A 24894-nucleotide genomic window follows, 5' to 3' on the forward strand; every position below is an offset into this window, starting at 1 on the left:
TCCGAAGTACTACTACATACCTCTCAGATTGGCTAAGATGATAGGAAAAGCTAATGACAAATGTTGGAGGGGATGTGGGAAAAACTAGGAAACTGATACATTGTTGGTGTAACTGTGAACAGATCCAACCATTCTGGAGAGTAATTTGGAATTATGCCCAAATAGTTATCAAACTGTGCATACCCTTTGGTCCAGCTGTTTCTACTGGGCTTATATCCTGAAGAGATATTAAAGGAGGGAAAGGGTACTGTTGGAATCCTTACTAACTGCTAACTAATTAGAGTTGATCTAATCTTACAAGAAGATTTTGGCCAGAACCTGAAACAAGGTACTAAGTAGAACTAATTAATACAAGGCTTGTGTTCACACCTTTACTCATTGGAGTTCACAAGTATGCCAGCTTCACAAAGTAAACTTTCTAACTTCAAGGGAGTTCACACCTCCCTTAAAGCTCTTTGGGCCAGAGAGCACTATGGGAGAAAACCCATAATCCCATTCTCTCAGAAGATTCACATATAAGGCGAGACAGCCATTCCAGAATACATTTTTCCTCTTGGCTGGCTGGTGGCAGACGAAGAGTTCTTCAGAGTGAAGAAGCTACAAGTCGAGATTTCACCGGAATGACATGAAAAGTGGAGCTGGCTGGAGGCTGAAGAAAGCAGAGGCAGAGGCTGAAGGACAGAATCCCTGGATTTGGTGACATTCGGAGGGAGCTCTTGGAACCAAGCAGAGAGATAGGCCTCTAAGCTAACCGGGCTATATTGGAGATAATAAAAGATCTGAACTTTTATCACCTGGCTGCCTTTTGAGAAGAAAAAGCTCACCACATTTTGGCGCCCGAACAGGGACCGACAAAATCCTGATTCCAGGGAAGGCACCCAGAGAGAACTTTTATAATATTTTAAAGAAGAACAAGAACTCCAACATTTGAACTCCAACATTTACTCCAACATTTGAACTCCACAGGGTACATGTGAAAAAATGTTTGTAGCAGCCCTTTTATAGTGGCAAGAAACTGTAAACTGAATGGATGTCCATTAATTGAAGAATGGATGAATAAATTATGGTACATGAATGCTATGGAATATTATTGTTTTGTGAGAAACAACCAACAGGATAATTTCAGACAGGCCTGGAGAGACTTACATGAACTAATACTAAGTAAAATAAGCAGAATCAGGACATCATTGTACATGGCAACATCATACAATAATCAATTCTGATGGACTCTCGTCAACAATAAGATGATTCAAACCAGTTCCAATTGTTTTGGACATTATTTTGTGACATTATTGGGTCTATATGCCAAGGAATTGTGAAGAGAACCATATACAGCCAGGGAGAGGGCTATGGAATTGAATGTGGTTTACAACATAGCATTTTCATTCTTTTTGTTGTTGTTTGCTTGTATTTTATTTTGCTTCTCTTTTTTCCCCCCCGGTTTGATTTGATTTTCTTATGTGGCAATTTTTATATATGTATAAATATATATGCATATATTGGATTTAACATATATTTCTACCATGTTTTAACATATATTGGATTATTTGCCATCTAGGGGAGGGATGGGGAAAAGGTGGGGAAACTGGAACACAAGGTTTTGCAAGGGCTAATGTTGAAGAATTGTCCACCCATATGTTTTGAAAAATAACAAACTTTAATTAAAAAAAAAGAAAGAAAGAAAAGAAAAGAAAAAAGGCTGAAACAGAATTTATTATGCTTTAGCTGAAGTAAAAAAAAAAAAAAGCAGAGGTAGCAATTATGAACTCAGATAAAGTAAACCAAAAAGTATATCTTTATAAAGGGTACTGTAAATAAGGGAATAGGTACCATAAACCAATTAGGAGAGCAAGGCATAATTTACCTATCAAATCTTTTGAAAAGGGAGGAATTTGTGACCAAAGAAGAACTAGAGAACATTATAAAAAGCAAAATTAATTACATTCAATTAAAAAGATTTTTCACAAACAAAATCAACAGAAACAAGATTTAAAGGGAAGCTGGGAGAAAAATCTTTACAGTCAGTATTTCTGATAAAGGTCTCATTTCTAAAATATATAAAGAACTTTATCAAATTTATAAGAATACAAGTTATTCTCCAACTGATAAATGGTCAAAAATATGAAAAGATAATTTTTGATGATGAAATTAAAGTCATATATGATCATATGAAAAAATGATCTAAACCACTATCTAATCAATAATTAATCATATTAAAACGACTCTGAGTAATACCTCACATCTCTAAGATTGGCTAAGATGACAGCAAAAAATAATGATAAATGTTGGAGGGGGTAGAGTTGGGGGAAAAACTGGGACACTAATATATTTTTGGTGGAGTTGTGAAATGATCCAACCATCTGGACAGCAATCTGGAATCTAAGTCCAAAGGGCTATAAAACTGTATGTACCCTTTGACTCAGCAGTGACATTATTGGGTCTATATGCCAAGGAAAACATAAAGGAGCGAAAAGGACCCACATGTAGAAAAATGATTGTATCAGCTGTTTTTGTGATAACAAAGAATTGGAAAATTAGTGGATGCCCTTTAGTTGGGAAATGGCTGAAAAAGTTGTGGCATATGAAATGGGACATTATTGTTCTATTAAAAAAAAGATGAACAAGCTGATATTAGAAAGGCCTGGAAAAATTTACCCAAACTGATGCTTAGCAAAATAAGCAGAACCATTTAATTATACATTGTACACAATAATAGCAAGAATGATCAACTGTGAAAGACTTGGTTCTCAGTGGTTCAGAGATCCAAAGCAATCCCAATAGACTTTGGATAGAAAATGCCATCTGCTTCCCGAAAAAGATCTAAAGAAACTGAATGTAAATCAATACATGCTATGTTGTTTTTTTTTTCTGTTTTTTTTAATCTTTCCCATGTTTTTTCCCTATGTTTTGATTTATCTCTCCCACATTATTCATAAAGCAATGTGTATTAAAAATAAATGCATTTATTAAAGAAAAAATAGAGGTTCAAAAATTTTAATAAATTAATAAAAATCTATTGGATATTTAGATTCAGAGGTGAGACTGGAAAATAGGTCTTCCAATACCAATCTCATATTCTTTATATGAAAATAATGTTTCCAAAGTTGTATGACAGAGTCAGGAATATAAGAAAGAAGGATGGAATTGCATAGTCTAGAGAAAATTAAAGTAATACTTGTAGTAAATATAAGAGAGGAAACAAAAATGCACATCCTCTCAGAGATGTTACTTTTGGGTTGTTGTGATGAGTATTATACAATGGTCTCTCCTAAACACATGTACACATATATACCCATACACACACACACACACACACACACACACACACACACACATAAGAAAAAAAAAAAAAACATGACACATTTTCAGGTTACTCTGCATCACTAACACTTTCTTATTTCTAGGCATAATAAGATAACATTATACATATATTATAGCATAGAATAAAATATATGATAAATAAATATATCAAGCATTTGATGAATTCTAAGGTGAAAATGCTCATATTTAACATTTAACAAAGGAACTTTCTCAAGGCAGAACTGTATTTAGCACAGACTTGTCACTTTTTCTAATCCATCTAGCAATCTACCTCCCCACTAAAAGCAAACAAATAAAAGAACAAATGACTAAATTAATGGGTGAAAAAATGAAAAAATTAATGCCATACAAACTTTCTAATATTTAATATCTATCCAAGAATGGAATGGACTATTGAAAAAGTAGTGAGCTATCCATTCCTGGATATATTACAAGAGACTATAGAACATCATCTATTATGACTTATTTAATTTCTGAATTGTGAGAGAAATTGGTCTAATGATTTCTAAATTTTTTAAACTTTGGGCTTTCATTCCATTCTATTCTTTTCCATTTTTTCCCCCATTCTATTAAATGTATATGTGACATAGGAGCAAACAAGGCATCTTGGTGATAAGGTAGATAGCTAGACAGATCTGGAATCAGGAAAGCTCATCCTTTTGAGTTAAATCTGACTTCAGAAACTTTCTATATACGTGATCACAGGCAAGCCACTTTACTGTTTGCTTCAGTCCCTCATCTGTAAAATGATGTTGAAAAGGAATGAACAAACCACTATAGTATCTTTCCAACAGGGTTAAAAGAGTTGTACATGACAAAAATGGAGAAACAACAAAATTGGAACAAGGCCTATGCTGAAGAACTTAAATAGGTTATGTATATATCTGCTACTGAGCGCTAAAACAGAGATACTTGAAGTAAATCCAGGTGATGTTTAGCTCATTGTATCTCTGAGTCACTTCCTTAACATTCTAACTGTTGTTTTACTAGAAAGAGTCTGGATCAGTGTGTTTTTAAATTAAGTAGAATCCTTTCTGCAAGATGAGTTTGACATTTGATCAGAGGTCAAGAAAGTTTTAATAATTAAATGCCTTGAATAGACACATGGTTATTTTAAACCTAGAGACATTGCCACAACATTGTAAACATTTATGGAACAAATGAGCTTCTGTTCTTTTCATTCTGAAATTAGAGAGCTATAAATGGCACAGTTAACAAAAACACATATTTTAATCGTCATTGCAATTTGAAAAGGAGTATTTATCAAGTGTCATTAATTTGCATGATTAAGTGTCAAGTGGCTGATTCATAAATTTAGGTTCATTTTAAAAGGCAGTCACATCCATGAATAAGGGTCAAGAATCAGGCTAGGTAAGCTCAATTAAATTATATTAAATCTTTTTGACAAGTTTTCAACCCTACCAAGCACAGAAGGCAGAAATGTAAAAGAAGTAAAACTAATAGACTTATGCAAATGTATGCAGCTTCTGCCAAACTTCAACTCCAAAGCATTATTAAGTAGAAGCAGAGGAATGTATTGAGAAAGAAAAAAGACAGCTTTCTCAGATGATATATTGTTCTTACCTAAATAATAAAAAAATGGTCAACTAATTTAAAAAGAAACCATAGAGTGAACAAAAAGACTACATATATATGATTCCTTTGGATGTTGTCCCAGGTATGTCAAAAATAATGTAGGGGAAAAAGAAAGGAAACAGAAGCATTAAGGTAGGAAACTAATGGGGAGCGATCATCTTATGTGAATATTTATTAACAGCTACTCTAGCCAGAGAACTCCTAGTATTACAACATTTAAGTAAGACAATACCTGTCTTCATGGAGCATAAAAAAAAGTGCTTCAAAATTCCTCTATATTTCATATAATTGCAGGTAAGACTTGCAAATTGTCTTACGGCGAGTTGGATTCAATAAATTGTGGATGAATGCTTCTATGAGAACTGTAAATAAAACAGATTATAGAATATCTGCTACTGAATCACCTAAGCATTTGTTATTCCCATCTCCTTATCCTTCTATTGCTTTTTTTCAGTGCTAGGCTTTTAATCAGATTTGAGATCAGAAGGTAAATTAACACATATCTAAAACATTCTTGAGTGAACATCAATAGGAATTTATTACCAGGGAAACACGACTGGAACAATAAGCTGCTGATCATTTCAAAGAAAATACTTGGCTTAAAATAATTTTCCCTATACGGTGCAGTGGGAAAGTCTCTGGTATGCAGTTAAAGGTCTTCAATTCCCAATCCTGTTCCATAACTTCTTGCCTATGTGTCTCTGGTTTTATGGGGTATTCAGAGAGAACTAACACTTATGATTTAAGAGCTTACCACGTCATTTTCAGGAATGTTTATCCATTTTTTTATCTTTCTTTACCTAACTCTCACCTATGGCTCCAAGAAACTAGCATACACAGGAGTTATACTATTGTAAATGTGTTCAATAGATGGATTAAACCATGTTGAGGATAACTGACAGACCTTGAACCCATTGGTGAATTTGGGAGATGCCTTCCCCAAGTATGTGAAGACTTTACTTGGCAGAATGAGTGAACGAGAACAATTTGTTCCAATGGTCATGAAAACAGCTAAACTTATGAACTTAGTGGAATTGAAGATATTAAGGTCATCCACTGCATTCCAAACCATCAAGGGGAATCCTGACTTTTGTTTTGTCACTAGGTTTTGATGACACTAGAAGAAAGGGTAAAGTTCATGATTTTAAGTAATTCTACCTCACTTAAATCCAATTTATAAGTAAATCAAGACATCACACTGTGATGTCATCAGTCTTCTTTGAAAATGAAGGATGAATAATATGTATCTCTGAGTAATTCTCAATCTCCATAGATCTTAATTTCTCTTGAAAAATGAGAAGTTTGTATAACTGTATAGCTATTAAAACCTCTTCTAGTCTTAACTCTGTGATTCTGCTCTGTGGTTATCATAGAATCTTTTCATAGGATGAATCAGAGTATCTAATGGTTTGATATCCTGCTACAGGACCATCTCTATTGTACTTCATTTTTTTTTTTTAATTTCTGAAAGGACAGTTGAGTATGATTTTACTGATTACCATTTAATAGAAGGAGGCATTTGAATTCTTCCAGCAAGACAATTTTTAAAAGGAAAGATTTTGATTTCCTAAGTATATGTGTATATGGCAGAAGAGGGGACTTTTTTCTTTTTCTTTTTCTCATTTCTTTTTCTTTCTTCCTTTATTTTGTCCTTCTTTCTTTCTTCTCTTCTTCCTTCCTTCCCTTTCTCCCTCCCTCCCTTCCATTCTTCCCTTCCTTTTTTCTTTCCTCCCTCCCTTCTTTCGTTTCTTCCTTCCTTCTTTTTTGTATTATAGAGCAAAAAGAAGAGAATTCAGTACAAGGAGCTGAATTGTTGTTCAGTGTTTGGTGGGAGGCACTGGGAGAAGGGAGTTAAGGAATTTTCTGTGGACTTCAGTGGATATTTTAGGATATAATTGAATCTAGAATTTAGAAGGACAAATCGCAAGGTCTGCAGAGTTGATTTATTTGCTAGTCTAGCCCTATTGTTGTTGTTTTATTAAATTACTGAATTTGAAAAGACTTCTCTACATAGGAAGGAATGAGGAGACCCTAAGCTAAACACTTCACTTAAAAAACAAAGTAATGGCATAGTAAACGAATCTTTTAATATATAAGCAGATATATGCATGGAGTGACTTCTAGCTCTTTATTATCAGAAAATTGCCTTACACATTTCCTGCCTTATATAGTTTCAAAAATTCCAGAACTATCACCAGCCATTCCTGTCAGGAAAGACCTCACCTGGTACATTGTTATAGACCTTATGGCAATAAATATTAATGGTAAAGAATTGCATTTTTTCTTCTCAACACTTATTCTACAATCCATTAAACCTCATAAAACCACAAATACATGCCCATCTTTGACTTTTGTATCTTTTAATTTTTAAGAGGTTGGTGGTTATCAGAAATCTTATACTTTTCATGTGTTTATTTACATGATCATGCATATACGCTTCCATCTGCAATATATAATGTAAAACCAGCTTTTTATCCTCAAATTAAGAAAAAAAAGATATTTAGTTACTTTTAAAATTTTTTTTAGTTTCTTTGTTCTTTTTTTTTTATGACTCTCTACCAATTTGGTCCTCCCCTACCTTATCTAATTTATTTTCATAATCACTCTCTACATTCCAATAAACCACAGCTCTTTTTCCTCATGCCCTTTTTTTCTAACTCCTACCTCCAAGCTATTTTCCAAGAGTTTGTTTTTTTCCAGGAATACAATTTAGCATTTCTGCCAAGCATTAAGTTGAAAACCTTTTACAAATTAGCAAATTAACTGCCATACATCAGAGAAATATAAACATGTTTTACGTGTACATATATTTAGGCTAACTCATTCCAAAACTCTTGGCCTGTATTACATTCACTGAATGTCCAAGACTCCTGTTTTCTCCATGAAAAAAGCTTCTGAATATGCTATGCACACACTTAAGATGATAAGCCCACAATTTCATTTTTCAATTCAGTGTAATATGGGAGGACCTGAAGACATTAATTCAATTGCTTTGAGCTAAAAAGTTTAATTATTATCTGAAAGTTCATCATGTAATGCTATGTAGTTTGTTCATTAAGGCTGTCCTATTTAAGAGTTTTTTGAAAAGAGTCTGAGAAATAGAGGAAACTTTAGAGTCAAACCTGCCCTTTAACTCATTTTTAACCAAGAGAATCTGAGATTATAACCCAGGATTTAACTATGAAAAAAGATGATGTGCTAGGGAACAATGATATAAAGGCAACTTGAAAAATAATATCTGCCCTCAAGAAACTTACACGTAGCAATTGAATGATGCTAAATATAAAGGAATAAGGAAAGGCATTCTAGAATTTGTTGCATATGCATTGAACTGTGAAGCTCGATGTGAAGCTCTGAAAGAGACCAAGGCTTATAGGAGACCAAGGATTATAAAAGTGAGTGAAGAGAGTGTTCTAAGCACAGGGCAAAGGCATTGAGACAGGAAATAGAATGCCAAATTCAGAAAACATCAACTAGGTCAGTTTGGCTAGAATATAAAGTAAAGGGGAATAATATGTATCATTATTAGGAAGGTAGACTGCAGTTCAAATGAAGGACTTGAAGTTACAAATTGAGTACTTTATAATTTACTCTAGAGGTAATAGATAGCCACTGAATCTTTTTGAACAGAGTAGTGACATGGTCAGACCTAATTTTTAGAAAGATTACTTTATATCTAGATTGCTTTTACTATTATTGTTGTTCTTGTTATTTAGACATAGATTTGAAATTTAGATTATTTTGGGTAGATGCAATAAGTTTCAGAAAAATTATTTGCCCAATATTTCCCAGTCAGGAATGGAATCTGAATTTTTTTTTTTTTTTTACTTCTAGTTCAATGAATTTTTTCCCACATTATCGTGATTCTGCCTTGAATTCAGTTTATGGCTACCTCCTTTTCAGCAGCTATTTTCAGCTCTTTTTCTCATATTGGGGAACTTGAAACTACCTTATGCCCTTTAAGTCTTTATACCTTAGGAAAATAATGAATGAATCAATAAATCAATCACTAACTTTGGATTATGTGTTAAAATGCCTTTGATGTTACACAAATGTAATGTTCTCCTAAGAATAAACTTGGACATACCCAGTGATCATGAAGGTGGTTGAGAAAGACTTTTTTCCAGAAATTTGAGGGATAATGGAATTCTAGTTTAAACTTTTAAGAGGAAACAACCTGGTAAGGTGAAAGAAGATTATCTTGAGAGTTTCAAATGAACAGGAGAAAACCTGATTTTCCAAAAGCTCATCCTTGTTGAGTTGACAGCATTGTCTGAATCAGGATTCCAAAACATGGGAATCAGAATGATCATCATTAAGGACAACTTCTTGAGCCTTCCATAAATGAGAAAAAGAAACCTATAGTAACAAAGAGTTATGTAGCCCTTTGCAATGGGATTAAGGAATAGCTCCTAATTTATCTAATACACCACTGTAGTCCTGAGTAGTGCCTGTGAGAGATCTGCTACAGAACCAGGAAGCTCAAAAGGAAAATTACCTAATGTGCTTCTCTCAACCCCAAAGAGAAAAGTTACAGCTTCTGCTACTCTGAGAGCTGAGTCCAGTGCAAAATCTCAGCTCACAAGAAATGTTCCACTTAAAAAAAAAATCATTTGCTTATTTATGCTTGCATTTCACTCCTCCCCTCATGCCCTTTTCCTTCATCCCCCAAAGGGGGGAGGGGGGGGACATGCAATTCCATTCAGATAGATCACTGAATACTGTTTACCATTCTCAGATTTCATTGGTTCCAATGCTGCTGTTTGTTGAAAATATGTGCCAGAATCTCAAAGCCAAAAACATTCCCCCAGGGTGCCCATTAGGCAGAAGGGCAGCACAGTTGTAAACAATCTGTTTTGTAAAATAGAGGCATGTGATAAGAAAGACAGTGAAACAGAATTTGTTGAATATTTCATTGACTAGTGCACAGCTTGCAGACAGGAAAAAAAATTTAGAAGACAATCCTTCAAAAGCATTATCTCCTGGAAGTATTTTCATTCTTTCTTGATCCTATTTTAATATTTCAAATAGAAAAGGTTGACACATGAACAAGTGGGGAAAGGCAGTGAAGAAATTCCATCACATGAATGAAATTTGGAACAAATCACAGGTTTGCTTTCAGAATGCTCATTTTAACCCATTATCCAGCAAACACATTCTATAAGTCCACCCGTAGGCAAGGAATTATTTGCCTCACATTAACTAAAAAAAGACACAGATGGACAGAAAACATAATTGAGAAGGAACCATCTGTCTTAAATAGACAAGGTACTGTCCTGCCTGGAGGTAGAAGGCTATCCTGAAACTATAATCCCATCATTAGCTTCTGTGCTGTATATGCCTAAAGTAGGGTTCCTCAAACAGTACATAAGGATCTAAAAGTAGATTAATTAAAATATTTATACAGGGCTCACAAATGTAGAATTAGAAGGGACCTAAGAGGTTCTTCTAGGACAATTGCCTTACTTCATAATGAAGGACAATTGATTTGTTCAAGTTTTTAAAAGGTAGTAAATAGAGTCAAGATTTGAATCTCTGATTCCTGATACCCAATTCAGTCTTTCTCCCCTAGATATCTCTTCCATATTAATCTCCCTTGAGATTCCATACTCTCTTTATAATAAATATGTATAAAGATATTTAAATATTACTTAACTATTAGAATATATGCTTCTTGAGAAAAGTGACTTTTTTTTTTTTGCTTCTTTTCCCCTCATTTATTTGTATTCATAGTATCTGGAACACAGTAAGTGCTTAATAAATGCTTATTGACTGCTTGGTATTCCAATGTACCATGCCACCTTCCATAATTAATCTAGGGTAAAGTAATCTCCGAGGGAACCATAATATTTTAACATCATTTTTCAGTCATGTTTGACTCTTCATGTCCCCATTTAGGATTTTCTTGATAAAGATATTGGAATGATTTACATTTCCTTCTCCAGCTCATTTTTCAGATTAAGAACAATGAAGGCAAACAGAATTAAATTATTTGCCCGGGGTAATATAGATAAGTAAGCTTTGGAGGCTGGGTTTGAACTGATAACCATGAGTCTTCCTGATTCCAAGTCCATTGCCACATAGCTGCAAACAAAAGGCAGACATAGTTAAACTCATCAATTTGATTACATTGTAAAAGAGTGAACTCTCCACTATTAATTCATTTAATGAGTATTTTGTGCACCCACTCTGCTAGAAGTTAGTTAATCAATAAACATTTACAACACACCTACTATGTATCAGGTAAGTAGTTGTTGGAGACAAATTCTAAGGATATCAAGAACAGAAAAAATTAGTCCCTATACCTAAGGAACTCAAAACAAAATGGGGAAATCAATGAGGGATAAGTTGACTTGGCAGGGAGGGAATAAATTTCATGGCATGTATAGAGAATAACTAGCTATATGGGAAATGATGAAATTTTGTGCTGGGTGTCCTCCTTAAATGCATAATGTAGGAAGAGTCATTCATATTTAACCTCTACCCTTTCCAATGAGAAAGAGAAGCCCTGGGGATACTAACTAGGTATGAGTTTCAGGATTGATGTGATTTTGTGGGATAAAATTCTAGACCCTATGATGAAGTTGAGAAAAGTGCAGCTGAATAGAGAATTATTAAACCTTAAAAAGAGAGAGAGAGAGAATTTTAAGTTAATCAAAGCTTTTCCTCTTATATAAGTTTGTTAAATGGATAATTCAAGGGTAGTTAATTTTAATGGTACACATGTTAGAAAAACTAACAGGTTTATAATGTCCAATGCTTTCCCTTGTTGATTTCCAATATAATTGCAATGACAGACAACTCTGTTGCTCTTCTCCATGTTCAGGATAAGAGGTTATTCAACAGATATCCCAGTTGAACATTATTTTATCAATTCAGAGAGGGTCTAGCACAGTGAAAATAATATTGTCTTTAAGGATATAGGGACTAGGTTTAAAGACTGCTTTGGTCACTTATTACCTGCATGACTTTGAGGAAATTATCTAATCTCTCTGATCATGACTTTGCTCATAAATAAATTGAAGGGGGTATATAAAAGTCCTAAGGTATCCCTCAACTCTAAATCCATAGGTTTTCTTTCAGTACACAATCCTAATCCTTCAAGGAAATTGAAAGTAGCTCTTTTTCGGGAAACTTTTGCACTACACTTCCCTAGAGCTTTATGAAGAAATCTCCAATGTTTCAAGAAAACAAATATGAAAACTAATTTTTTTCAAATTATCTTTTGCAGAAAACAGAGGCAAAAAATATGTATTTCTACACACACACAGAGACACAAACACTTATCAAACACTGAATTAAAAACAAAAGCAGAGCTGAAAGTGACTTTGTTTATCATATAAGATCAATGTCTTCATTTTACAGAAGTTTATGGGGTACAGAAAAGTAAACCAATGGCCTGAAAGAGCACAGATAGCCAATGGTAGAGCCAAATCTTGAGCTGAGAACTCCTGAGAGGATTAGTCATATACAAGAAATTTCATTTCTTCTATGTGTAGGGAAATAAAATTATACTACTTAAAATAAAAGAGACTGAGACAGACTTCTAAGCCAATTGAATTTTTTTTCAAGGGTCCATGGTCACTTCTAATGATGTAAATCTCAGAAATTTCTCACAATCTTAGATGGCTTCTCCTTATAGGACTCTATTTTTATAGGGTTAGATATCTAGACATTCCAAAACAATTTATCAAATACAGAATAATTCCATCAACTGATATGTATAACCTAATGTGATATGTATAACCTAAGATAAGAAAAATAATATTCATCAGAATCAGGAGTTGAATGAAGCAAGGAATAGTTGCACTAACTAGGTGATCATAAGTAAATTATATGGTCACCTGTTCATGTTGGACAAGAAATTTGTTCAAAGATTCAAAAATAAATTGGAAGATTTTCTATCTAGTTGGCCACCATTACAAAGAAAAACTATGGTGGGGGGAGGTGGGGCTTGTAATTAACTATGAATTAGAATCTGCAGCTCACAACTCTGGAGACTAATAAAGAGTATGTGATATGTTTTTAAAAAATTGATTAATACTGATCAGAGTAGATTAGGGGTTCAAATGAACAATTTCTCACATCTGTATGTTAACCAGAGGAGGCTCATAGTTTTTCAACATCTCAACTTTGAGCAGTTTTGGTTGTTGGATTAAAGCTAGTTTTGTTCTTGCTATGGTGGTGGTTGTGATTGTTGTTGTTTTTCTGGGCAAAAACATGTAGAAGTTTATTACTACAATGAAATGTCTTTTAATGAGCAATTCCTTTAAGTATGATTTACTTTCACCTTCAAATCATATCACTATTCTAGACAAATGAATTGTTGACCCATTATAGGTTATGAAATTGAAAAGAAAGTTATAAATATGTCATGGAATGCAGAAAATGAAAATCTACTACATGGAGCAATAGGAAGAGCCAGGGATCTGAGAAATTTGGGTTGTTTATTGCTCATTGACTGAATGACTCTAAATGAGGGTTCTTAATCCATTTTGTGTCATATCCCCTTTTGGCAGTCTCACGAACCTATGAATCTTCTCAGAATACTGTTTTTAAATGCATATGATTATAATAAAAGCAAATTATTTTGAAATAGTTATCACGATCACAATACTTTTTGTTCTTAGGGGAAACAATTGGGGTGAAATGATTTGTCCAGGGATACACAACTATTAAGTATCTTGTAATGGGCCAGAACTTTGGAAAAAGGTGTTAACTCAGTGGAATTAATAAGACAATGGTTATCTAGTTTAGCATGGTGATTAATAGTTCTCTAGTTCAGTATGATTGATTTAATTTTACAACAAATAATTAGTCCCTATACCCAAGGAACTCAAAACAAAATGGGGAAATCAATGAGGAATAAGTTGACTTGGCAGGGAGGGAATAAATTTCATGGCATGTATAGAGAATAACTAGCTATATGGGAAATGATGAAATTTTGTGCTGGGTGTCCTCCTTAAATGCATAATGTAGGAAGAGTCATTCATATTTAACCTCTACCCTTTCCAATGAGAAAGAGAGGCCCTGGGGATACTAACTAGGTATGAGTTTCAGGATTGGTGTGATTTTGTGGGATAAAATTCTAGACCCTATGATGAAGTTGAGAATTAAAAAAAATGATGAGCAAGCTGATATTAGAAAGGCCTGGAAAAATTTACCCAAAATGATGCTTAGCAAAATAAACAGAACCATTTAATTATACATTGTACACAATAATAGCAAGAATGATCAACTGTGAAAGACTTGGTTCTCAGTGGTTCAGAGATCCAAAGCAATCCTAATATAATTAGAAATTATAATGATATAATGATTGATTTATCCCCAGTATACTGTAATGATATAATTGCAATAGAGTATATAAAGTGGGGACAAACTCAGCCAGAGAAAGAGAAACCTTGACCAGCCTCTGGTGGCTCTCCTGCCTTTATCACTTCTCCAGAGATCTAGTCTGGATGCTATATTTTAATCTACCCCATTGTGGGAGCTCTAGAAAGCAATGGTACATTTTGTTGCCCCAACCTGGGGACTCTAGAAAGCAGGACATTACATTGAGATGTGAAGACTGCTGATTGGATGAGACTACTGACATAGACTGGGAGACTGAAGGAGACACTAAAGACTTTGTACTTTATCCCTGACTATTCTTTTCTATTTATTTATTTTTTTTTATTTTGAAAAAAAAGTTCTTTACAACATTATCCTTTGCACTCACTTCTGTTCCAACTTTATACCTCCCTCCCTCTATCCCCTCCCCCAGATGGCAAGCAGTCCTATACATGTTAAATATGTCACAGTATATCCTAGATGCAATATATGTGTGCAGAACCAAACAGTTCTCTTGTTGCAGAGGAAGAATTGGATTCAGAAAGTAAAAATAAACCAGGAAGAAAAATAAAAATGCAAACAGTTTACATTCATTTCCCAGTGTTCTTTCTTTGGGTGTAGCTGCTTCTGTCCATCATTGATCAATTGAAACTGAGTTACATTTTCTCTTTGTCTAAGGAATCCACTTCTGCCTGACTATTCTTATGGTGATCATTCTGCTGAAACCAAGGCTGAGCCAAAGGCCCTCCAGAAAGCTAATCAGAACATTACAATATCTGAAGCCAGATTTGAACTGAGGTTCTGATTCCAAGGCTATCTAGATAGGATTCTGTCCACCGTGCCATCTGACTATTCCTTTATCTCCTTTTTAAAAAAAGTTCACTGATCCCCCTTTAAGAAGTCCTAAGTCAGAAATCCTGTTTGTACCACATAATTTTGAACAAGATATAACTTCTTCCTGGGCCTCAGTTCTCTTAGCCATAAACAGTAGAGATTACCTACCTTGATGGGTTGTGATGGGTAAAAGCACTTTTAAATCTATAAAATCCTTCATAATTAAAAGTGATGATGATGATAAAAATTATTCTGAGTACTACTGGTTCAAATGCAGAGCTGTTATTAATGGTTACTTAAATGCCACAATAGTTGACTTACCACAGTAAAAAGAGATCAGATTTCTTTTTATATTTATTTTGTTCCCATTATTTCATTTTAATAAGTATTCTGTGTTTACATATTCTTATTAACCTCCTATGTACAAAAAAAAAAGTTAAAGGAGAATTTTTGAACTACTAAATTATACCCATGGTTAAAAAGCAATAGTGAACTTTTTAAGTGTTTTGATGAAAAATATAGGGAAAATATTATGACATGGGATAATAATAACTAGCATTTATATAGCAATATAGATTTGCAAATCTCTAAAATAATTTTACTTTATCCTCACATAGGTAAGTGCTATTACTCCCTTATTATTACACAACCGAAGTTGAATAACTTGCCTAGAGTCACACAGCTAGTGTCTGAGGCCTTATGTGAATTTTGTTGATTCTAGGTCCCTTTAGCCACAGTAGAAACTATGTAAATTCAGGAAATGGTATCAAATTAGAGGAAAGTCACTCACCTTTGCTAAAAGTCTCTTAAGAAATTCACACATCTTTGACTCCTAGAAGTTTTTGTCTTTTCTTTAGCCTTGTGACTTTACTTTTGTTTTATGTATTGACTCCTTCAACTAGACTCTGAACTCTTTCAAACTAGTGAGTACCTTGCTTTTTCAATTTATTATCCTAGCACTTACTACAATTTGTTCTAATAATAAACACAGAATAAATTCAGATGTAAGTTTGAGTTCAAATTCTCAAACTCTGTTATTTATTTATTTTTATTTTTTTAATACCTTTTTTATTGACAAAACATATGCATGAGTAATTTTTTAACATTGATCCTTGCAAAAACTTCTGTTCCAACTTTTCCACTCCTTCCCTCCACCCTTCCCTAGATGTCAGGCAATCCCATACATATTAAATATGTTAAAGTATATGTGAAATACAATATATGTATACATATTTATATAGTTGTCTTGCAACAAAAGAAAAATTAGATTTAGAAGTAAAAATAACCTGGGGGGGAAAAAAAAAAAAAAAATGCAAGCAAACAATAACAGAAAGAGTGTAAATGTTATGTTGTGGTCCACACTAATTTTCTAGTATTCTTTCACTGGGTGTAGCTGGTTCTGTTCATTACTGATCAATTGGAACTGATTTGGATCCTCTCATTGTTGAAGATAGCCATTTCCATCAGAATTGATATAGTATCATATAGTATTGTTGTTGAAGTATATAATGATCTCTTGGTTCTGCTCATTTCACTCAGCATCAGTTCATGTAAGTCTGTCCAGGCCTTTCTGAAATCATCCTGCTGGTCATTTCTTACAGAACAATAATATTCCATAACATTCATATACCACAATTTATCCGGCTGTTTTCCAATTGATGGGCATCCATTCAGTTTCCAGTTTCTAGCCACTACAAAAGGGTCTGCCACAAACATTTTTGCATACAAGTCCCTTTCCCTTATTTAATATCTCTTTGGGATATAAGCCCAGTATTGCTTATCAATATTGCTGGATCAAAGGGTATCCACAATTTGACAACTTTTTGAGCATACTTCCAAATTGCTTTCCAGAATGGTTGGATCCATTCACAACTCTACCAACAATACATCAATGTCCCAATTTTCTCACATCCCCTCCAACATTTGTCACTATCTTTTCCTGTCATCTTAGCAAATCTGAGGGGTGTGTAGTGATATCTCAGAGTTGTCTTAATTTGCATTTCTCTGATCAATAATGATTTGGAACACCTTTTCATATGGGTAGAAATAGTTTCAATTTCATCATCTAAAAATTGTCTGTGTATATTCTTTGACCATTTATCAATTGGAAAATGCAAGCTCTATTATTTAATAATTATTTGGTCTTAACAAAATTACCAGTACATGAGCCAAAGTTTGTTTGTTTGTTTGTTTCGCCAAGCCTTACTTTCCTCATCTCTAAACAGAAACTATATGGGTCTTGGATAATTACTCTGAGGGGAAAAAAAAAAACATACAGTACTATAGAAATAAATATAAGGTTTTTATTTTGTTGTTTTGTTTTTCATTACCATCCTCATAAAAGTCCCTTTTGTGTTTTACTTCTTTGGTTTGTAAGTTTTGCAAATGTACTTACAGCTTATTCCAGGGAAACAAATTTAAAATGCTATGCTTATCTTAAATTAAGGATTGACAGCACTTAAATTTTTTAGTTTCTCTCTGATGATTCATGCAAAGGTTCTCAAGTCATTCAACAATAACCTTCTGTGTACAAGCTCTCTCTGAGGCCACATATTTTTATCCTGAAAATGATGTATCCTTTTCACAAGAATAAGAATTAGAATTTATATAAAACTTTAGGATTTGCAAGTGCTATATACGTGTATGTGTGTGTGTGTGTGTGTGTAATTTAATAAGGTCATTATTTAATTTTAACCAATGTCTTTTGGATGATCGCTGGTTTAAAGCAACTGAATTATTGTTAATTTGAACTAATCTGAATGTATATGGTTAAATTTGCTTTTTATCCAGAATGTGTAAAAGATCTATTTCCATTTCTTTATACTGTGCAATGAAGTTATAGAGCTGACTGTCAATCTGTGTCTAAATGTCAAGGTTCATTAAAATAATAGAACAAATGACACACAGGAAAAGGGAAAAGGGAGAATAATAAATAATCAACTGAGCAAGTAACATTCCACTTATGCAAATCATGCTCATTTCTATTTCAATGCCAAAAACAAACATGACTATGGGGCTGTTCCATAAACAATAGATAACACAGCTGTTCCTCTGAAGGCCATTTTAAAATTCACTCTCATTAATTAGAAAGCTAATTCTAGTAAAAACTCCTCTCTTTAACCTCCATTGATCACCTAAAACCATGCACATGAAATTTGTAATATGCCCTAATGATGTTCTAATATTTGATTTCAAGTGAAGAACTCCTGCACCTATTGCTCTTCCTAGATGTGAGAGAATGAACACTTTGAATTGATTCAGATTAATATTTTGAACCTTTCATTTTCTGACTTCTGAGCTGATTTTCCCTGAAGGTCCCTTCCCATGAAGTAAACAGTTCCCATGTTCAACAGGAGACAAAACTAGAAACAATGAGTTTGATGGTTGGCCAATCTAGCATTAAACTTTTTGGGAAGCTATTCCTGGTTTAGAGCTTTTTTTTTCAAATAATCAAAGCCACTAGTCTTCGAGACAATTTGCCCAAGATTCATTCATTTCTTCAATACTGTGTTCCACTCTAAAAGTGGAACCATAGAAAGTTCAGGGATGGTCTTTCTTTTGCCAACACACAATAGAAATGAAAATGTAATTTTGTTGTTAGCATGGTAATATATAAAGAGATCTGAGATAGAAGAAAATATATATGTTTCCACAATAATATATAACCTCCTTTTGTTTCTAAATTTTGATTGGCCTATTATTTTTTAATGGGTTATTGTTTTTTTTTTTTATTATAGCTTTTTATTTACAAGATACATGCACGGGTAATTTTTCAGCATTGACAATTGCAAAACCTTTTGTTACAATTTATCCTCTCCCTTTCCCTCCCCCTCTCCCAGATGGAAGGTTGACCAATACATGGTATATATGTTAAAGTATATATTAAATTATATATATATATATATATATATATATATATATAATATATATATATATAGTTATTTTGTGGTACAAAAAGAATCAGACTTTGAAATAGTGTACAATTAACCTGTGAAGGAAATAAAAAATGCAGGCAGACAAAAATAGAGGGATTGGGAAATCTATTTATTGGTTCATACTCATTTCCCAGAGTTCTTTCACTGGATGTAGCTGGTTCAATTCATTACTGCTCTATTGGAACTGATTTGGTTTATCTCATTGTTGAAGAGGGCCATGTCCAACAGAATTGATCATCATATAGTATTGTTGTTGAAGTATATAATGATCTCCTGGTCCTGCTCATTGCACTCAGCATCAGTTCATGTAAGTCTCTCCAGGCATTTCTGAAATCATCCTGCTGGTCATTTCTTACAGAACAATAATATTCCATAATATTCATATACCACAATTTATTCAGCCATTCTCCAATTAATGGGCATTCACTCAGTTTCCAGTTTCTGGCCACTACAAAGAGGGCTGCCACAAACATTCTTGCACATACAGGTCCAGTTCCCTTCTCTAAGATCTCTTTGGATTATAAGTCCAACAGTAACACTGCTGGATCAAAGGATATGCACAGTTTGATAACTTTTTGTGCATAGTTGCAAGTCGCTCTCCAAAATGGCTGGTTATATTCACAATTCCACCAACAATGTATCAGTGTCCCAGTTTTCTCACATCCCCTCCAACATTCTGCATTATCTTTCCCTGTCATTCTAGCCAATTTGACAGGTGTGCAGTAAAATCTAAAAGTTGTCTTAATTTGCATTTCTCTGACTAATAATGACTTGGAGGATCTTTTCATATGGCTAGAAATAGTTTCAATTTCTTCATCTGAGAATTGTCTATCCATATCCTTTGACCATTTATCAATTGGAAAATGGCTTGATTTATTATAAATTAGAGTCAATTCTCTATATATTTTGGAAATGAGGCCTTTATCAGAACCTTTGACTGTAAAAATGTTTTCCCAGTTTATTGCTTCCCTTCTAATCTTGTCTGCAATAATTTTGTTTGTACAAAAACTTTTCAATTTGATATAATCAAAATTTTCTATTTTGTGATCAGCAATGATCTCTAGTTCTTCTTTGGTCATAAATCCCTTCCTCTTCCACAGGTCTGAGAAGTAAACTATCCTATGGTCTTCTAATTTATTTATAATCTCATTCTTTATGCCTAGATCATGAACCCATTTTGACTTATCTTGGTATATGGCATTAAGTGTTGTTCAATGACTAGTTTCTGCTATACTAATTTCCAATTTCCTAGCAATTTTTGCCAAACAATGAGTTCTTATCCCAAAAACTGGGATCTTTGGGTTTCTCAAACACTAGATTATTAAAGTTATTGACTCTTTTATCCTTTGAACCTAACCTATTCAACTGATCAACTTGTCTATTTCTTAGCCACTACCAAATGGTTTTGAAAACTGTTGCTTTATAATATAATTTTAGATCTGGTAGAGCTATGCCACCTTCATTTGATTTTTTTTTTCATTAGTTCTCTTGAAATTCTTGACCTTTTGTTTTTCCATATGAACTTTGTTGTTATTTTTTCTAGGTCATTAATATAGTTTTTGGCAATCTGATTTGTATATCACTAAATAAATTGATTAGTTTAGGTGGTATTGTCATTTTTATTATATTTGCTTGCCCTATCCAAGAACATTTAATATTTTTCCAATTGGTTAGATCTGATTTTATTTATGTGGAAAGTGTTTTGTAGTTTTGCTCATATAGTTCCTGATTTTCCCTTGATGGATAGATTCCTAAATATTTTATAGTATCAACAGTTATTCTGAATGGAATTTCTCTTTGCATCTCTTGCTATTGGATTTTGTTGGTGATGTATAAAAATGCTGAGGATTTATGTGGATCCTGCAAATCTGCTAAGTTTGGGGAGTATTTCTAATAGCTTAGCAGAATATCTGGGGTTCTCTAGGTATACCATCATATCATCTGCAAAGAGTGATAATTTGGTTTCCTCATTACCTACTCTAATTCCTCTAATTTCTTTCTCAACTCTTATTGCCAAAGCTAGTGTTTCTAATACAATATTGAATCATAATGATGATAGTGGACACCTTGTTTCATTCCTGATTCCATTGGGAATGGTTTCAGTTTATCCCCATTACATTTGATGCTTCCTGATGGTTTTAAATAGATGCTACTGATTATTTTAAGGAAAAGTTCATTTATTCCTATCCTCTCAAGCATTTTTAATAGGAATGGATGTTGGATTTTATCAAATTTTTTTTCTGCATCTATTGAGATGATCATATGATTTTTGTTAATTTGGTTATTAAAATGGTCAATTATATGAATAGTTTTTCTAATATTGAACCAGCCCTGCATTCCTGGTATAAATCCCACTTGATCATGGTGTATTATCCTAGGGATGATTTACTGTAGTCTTTTTGCTAATATCTTATTTAAGATTTTAGCATCAATATTCATTAGGGAGATGGGTCTATAATTTTCTTTCTCTGTTTTCTACCTACCTGGTTTACGTATCAGTACCATGTCTGTTATAAAAGGAATTTGGTAGAACTTTTTCATTCCCTATTTTTACAAATAATTTATCTAGCATTGAGGCTAATTGTCCTTTAAGCATTTTGTAGAATTGACATGTAAAGCCATTTGGTCCTAGGGATTTTTTCTTAAGGAGTTGATTAATAGCTTGTTCTAGTTCTTTTTCTGAAATGGGACTTTTAAAGCCATTTACTTCCTCCTCTGTTAATCTGGGAAGCCTATATTTTTGGAGGTAGTCATCTATTTCCCTTAGATTATCAAATTTATTGGCATAAAGTTGGGCAAAGTAACTCCTTATTATTGCTCTAATTTCCTTTTCATTGGTGGAAATTCTCCCTTTTCATTGTTAAGACTAACAATTTGATTTTCCTCTCTCCTTTTTCTAGTCAGATTTACCAAAGCTTTATCTATTTTATTGGTTTTATTTATTAATTCAATAGTTGTTTTTTTTTAACTTTCAATATTATTAATTTCTTCTTTTAATTTTAGAATTTCAAGTTTAATATTTAATTGGGGGATTTTAATTTGGTCTTTTTCCAGCTTTTTAAGTTGCAAGCCCAATTCCTTGATCTTCTCTTTTTCTATTTTATTCAAGTAAGCTTCTAAACATAAAAAATTTCCCCTTATTACTGCTTTAGCTGCATCCCACAAATTTTGATATGATGTCTCATTGTTGTCATGATCTAGAGTGAAATTATTAATCGTGTCTATAATTTGCTATTTCACCCAATCATTCTTTAAGATGAGATTATTTAGTTTTCAATTACTTTTTGGTCTATTTACCCCTAACTTTTTGTTGATTGTAGATTTTATTGCCTCATTCCCTGAAAAGAAAGCATTTACTATTTTTGCCTTCCTGCATTTAATTTTGAGGTCTTTATGTTCTAATATATGGTCAATTGTTGTATAGGTTCCATGAACTGCTGAGAAGAAATTATATTCCTTTCTGTCACCATTCAGTTTTCTTTAAAGATCTATCATACCTAATTTTTCTAATGTCCTATTTACCTCTTTAATTTCTTTTTATTTGTTTTGTGGTTTGATTTATCTAATTCTGAGAGTGCAAGTTTGAGATCTCCCACTATTATAGTTTTGCGGTCTATTTCTTCTTGCAACTCTCTTAACTACTCCTTTAGGAAGTTAGATGTTATACCACTTGGTGCATATGTGTTCAGTATTGATATTGCTTCATTGTCTATGCTACCCTTTAGCAAGACATAATTTCCTTCCTTATCTCTTTTAATTAGATCAATTTTTGCTTTTGCTTGATCTGAGATAAGTTTGGCTACCCCTGCTTTTTTGACTTCACCTGAAGCATAATAGATTCTGCTCCATCCTTTTACCTTTACTCTGGATGTATCTCCCTGCTTTAAATGTGTTTCCTGTAAAGAACATATTATAGTGTTCTGACTTTTGATCCAGTTTGCTATCCTCCTCTGCTTTATGGGATAGTTCATCCCATTCACATTTATGGTTAAAATTACTAATTTTGTATTTCCCGCCATCTTATTATGCTTTTCTTTTTCTTACCCCCCTTTACTTCCTTTCCCAATATTAAACTTATGGGCACCACTTGCGTCACACAGCTCTCCCTCTTTAGGATTCCTCCCACCCCCTTTGAATCCCTTCCCCTTTCTTGTACTCTTCCCTTATTACTCCTTTCCTTTTCTCTTTTCCTCTCCCACTTTTTAATGAGATGAGCGAGCCAACTCTGATGAGAGTAAGATTCACACAATATTCTTCCCCCTCCCTAAATTTCCTCAAATATGACAGGTTTCCTTTGCCTCTTTGTGGATTGTAGTTTCTCTCTTTTTAATCTCTCCTTTTCCTTTTTTCTGATACTATCCCCTTTCCATTTCTACTTCCCTTTTAAATCTTATATCAGTAAAATCAGATTATACATGTATTCTTTATGTATAATCATAGCAGAAATACAGTTCTCAAGAGTTCTTTTTACCTTTTTTCTGCTTCTCTTGAGTCCTATGGTTGGATAGCAAATATTTTTTGTTTAGTTCTTTTTTTTCCTTAGGGAAAAATGGGAATCTCTTTCATTAAATGTCCATCTTTCCTGGAAGAAAATGCTCAGCTTAGCTGGGTAGTTTATTCTTGGCTGCATTCCAAGTTCTTTTGCCTTTCAGAATATCAGATTTCAGGCCGTTTGTTCTTTTACTGTGCAAGCAACTTGATCTTGAGTGATCCTTATTGTGGCTCCTCGATATTCAAATTGTTTGTTTATTTTTTTTTTCCTGGCTACTTGTAATATTTTTTCCTTAGTCTGATAGTTCCTGAATTTAGCCACAATATTCCGTGGAGTTTTTATTTTAGGGTCTTTTTCACAATGTGTTTGATGAACTCTCTCAATGCCAGTTTTATTTTCTGATTCTATTACATTTGGGCAGTTCTCTTTGATGATTTGCTGTAAAATAATATCTAGGCTCTTTTTTTATCATAATTTTCAGGAAATCCAATAATCCTCAGATTATCTCCCCTAGATCTATTTTCCAGGTCTGCTGGTTTTCCAATAGATATTTAACTTTTTTTTCCTAATTTTTCATTTTTCTTTGGTTTTCCTTGGCTGATTCTTGATATCTCAATGAATCATTCATTTCTATTTGTTCAGTTCTGATTTTTAATGACATATTCTTCATGATCGTTTTTTATTTCTTTTTGTATATGTCCAATTGTGTTTTTAAATGGGTTGTTTTGCTTTATGAGATTTTTTTCCATTTCACTAATTTTTTTTTTTAACTGAGTTATTTTCTTTTTACAATCCAAAAATCCAACTTTCTTGGGAGTTTTTTTATCTTTTCCAATTCACATATCTTATTTTCTTGGGAGATTTTTTATCTTTTCCAATTCACATATCTTATTTTCTTGGGAGATTTTTTATCCTACTTTTCTGGGAGTTCTTTACCTTTTCCAATTCACAAATTCGATTTCCCTGCACTTTCTGTGAGTTCTTTACCTTTTCCAATTCATATTTGAGGAAGTTGTTACTCTCTTGCATAGCTTCTCTTTCCTTTCCCTATTTTCTTCTAGCTCTCCTTTAAGATTTTTTATAGTTTTTTCTATGAGAGCTTTGTGTGATGAGGATCAAGCTACATTTCCCTTTGTGGTTTTGTCTGGAGACTGTCTGCTATTAGTCTCCTTGGGGTTGAAAACCTGCTCTCTTTCTATATAGAGGCTGTCAATGATTAGTATTTGCTTGGCCTTCTTACTCATTTTTTTTTTTTTTTAATACTTAGGATCTGCCTTTAGGACAAGGAGGTTACCAGCTTCCTCTGCAGAGCAGAGATAGGTATATGGACAGTATCTGTTCTGCCAATGGGTTGCAAAGAGCAACTGAGCTGCAAGAGGTGCCGCA

Source organism: Antechinus flavipes, chromosome 2 (assembly GCF_016432865.1).
Source record: "Antechinus flavipes isolate AdamAnt ecotype Samford, QLD, Australia chromosome 2, AdamAnt_v2, whole genome shotgun sequence".
In the NCBI taxonomy this organism is placed as follows: Eukaryota; Metazoa; Chordata; class Mammalia; order Dasyuromorphia; family Dasyuridae; genus Antechinus; species Antechinus flavipes.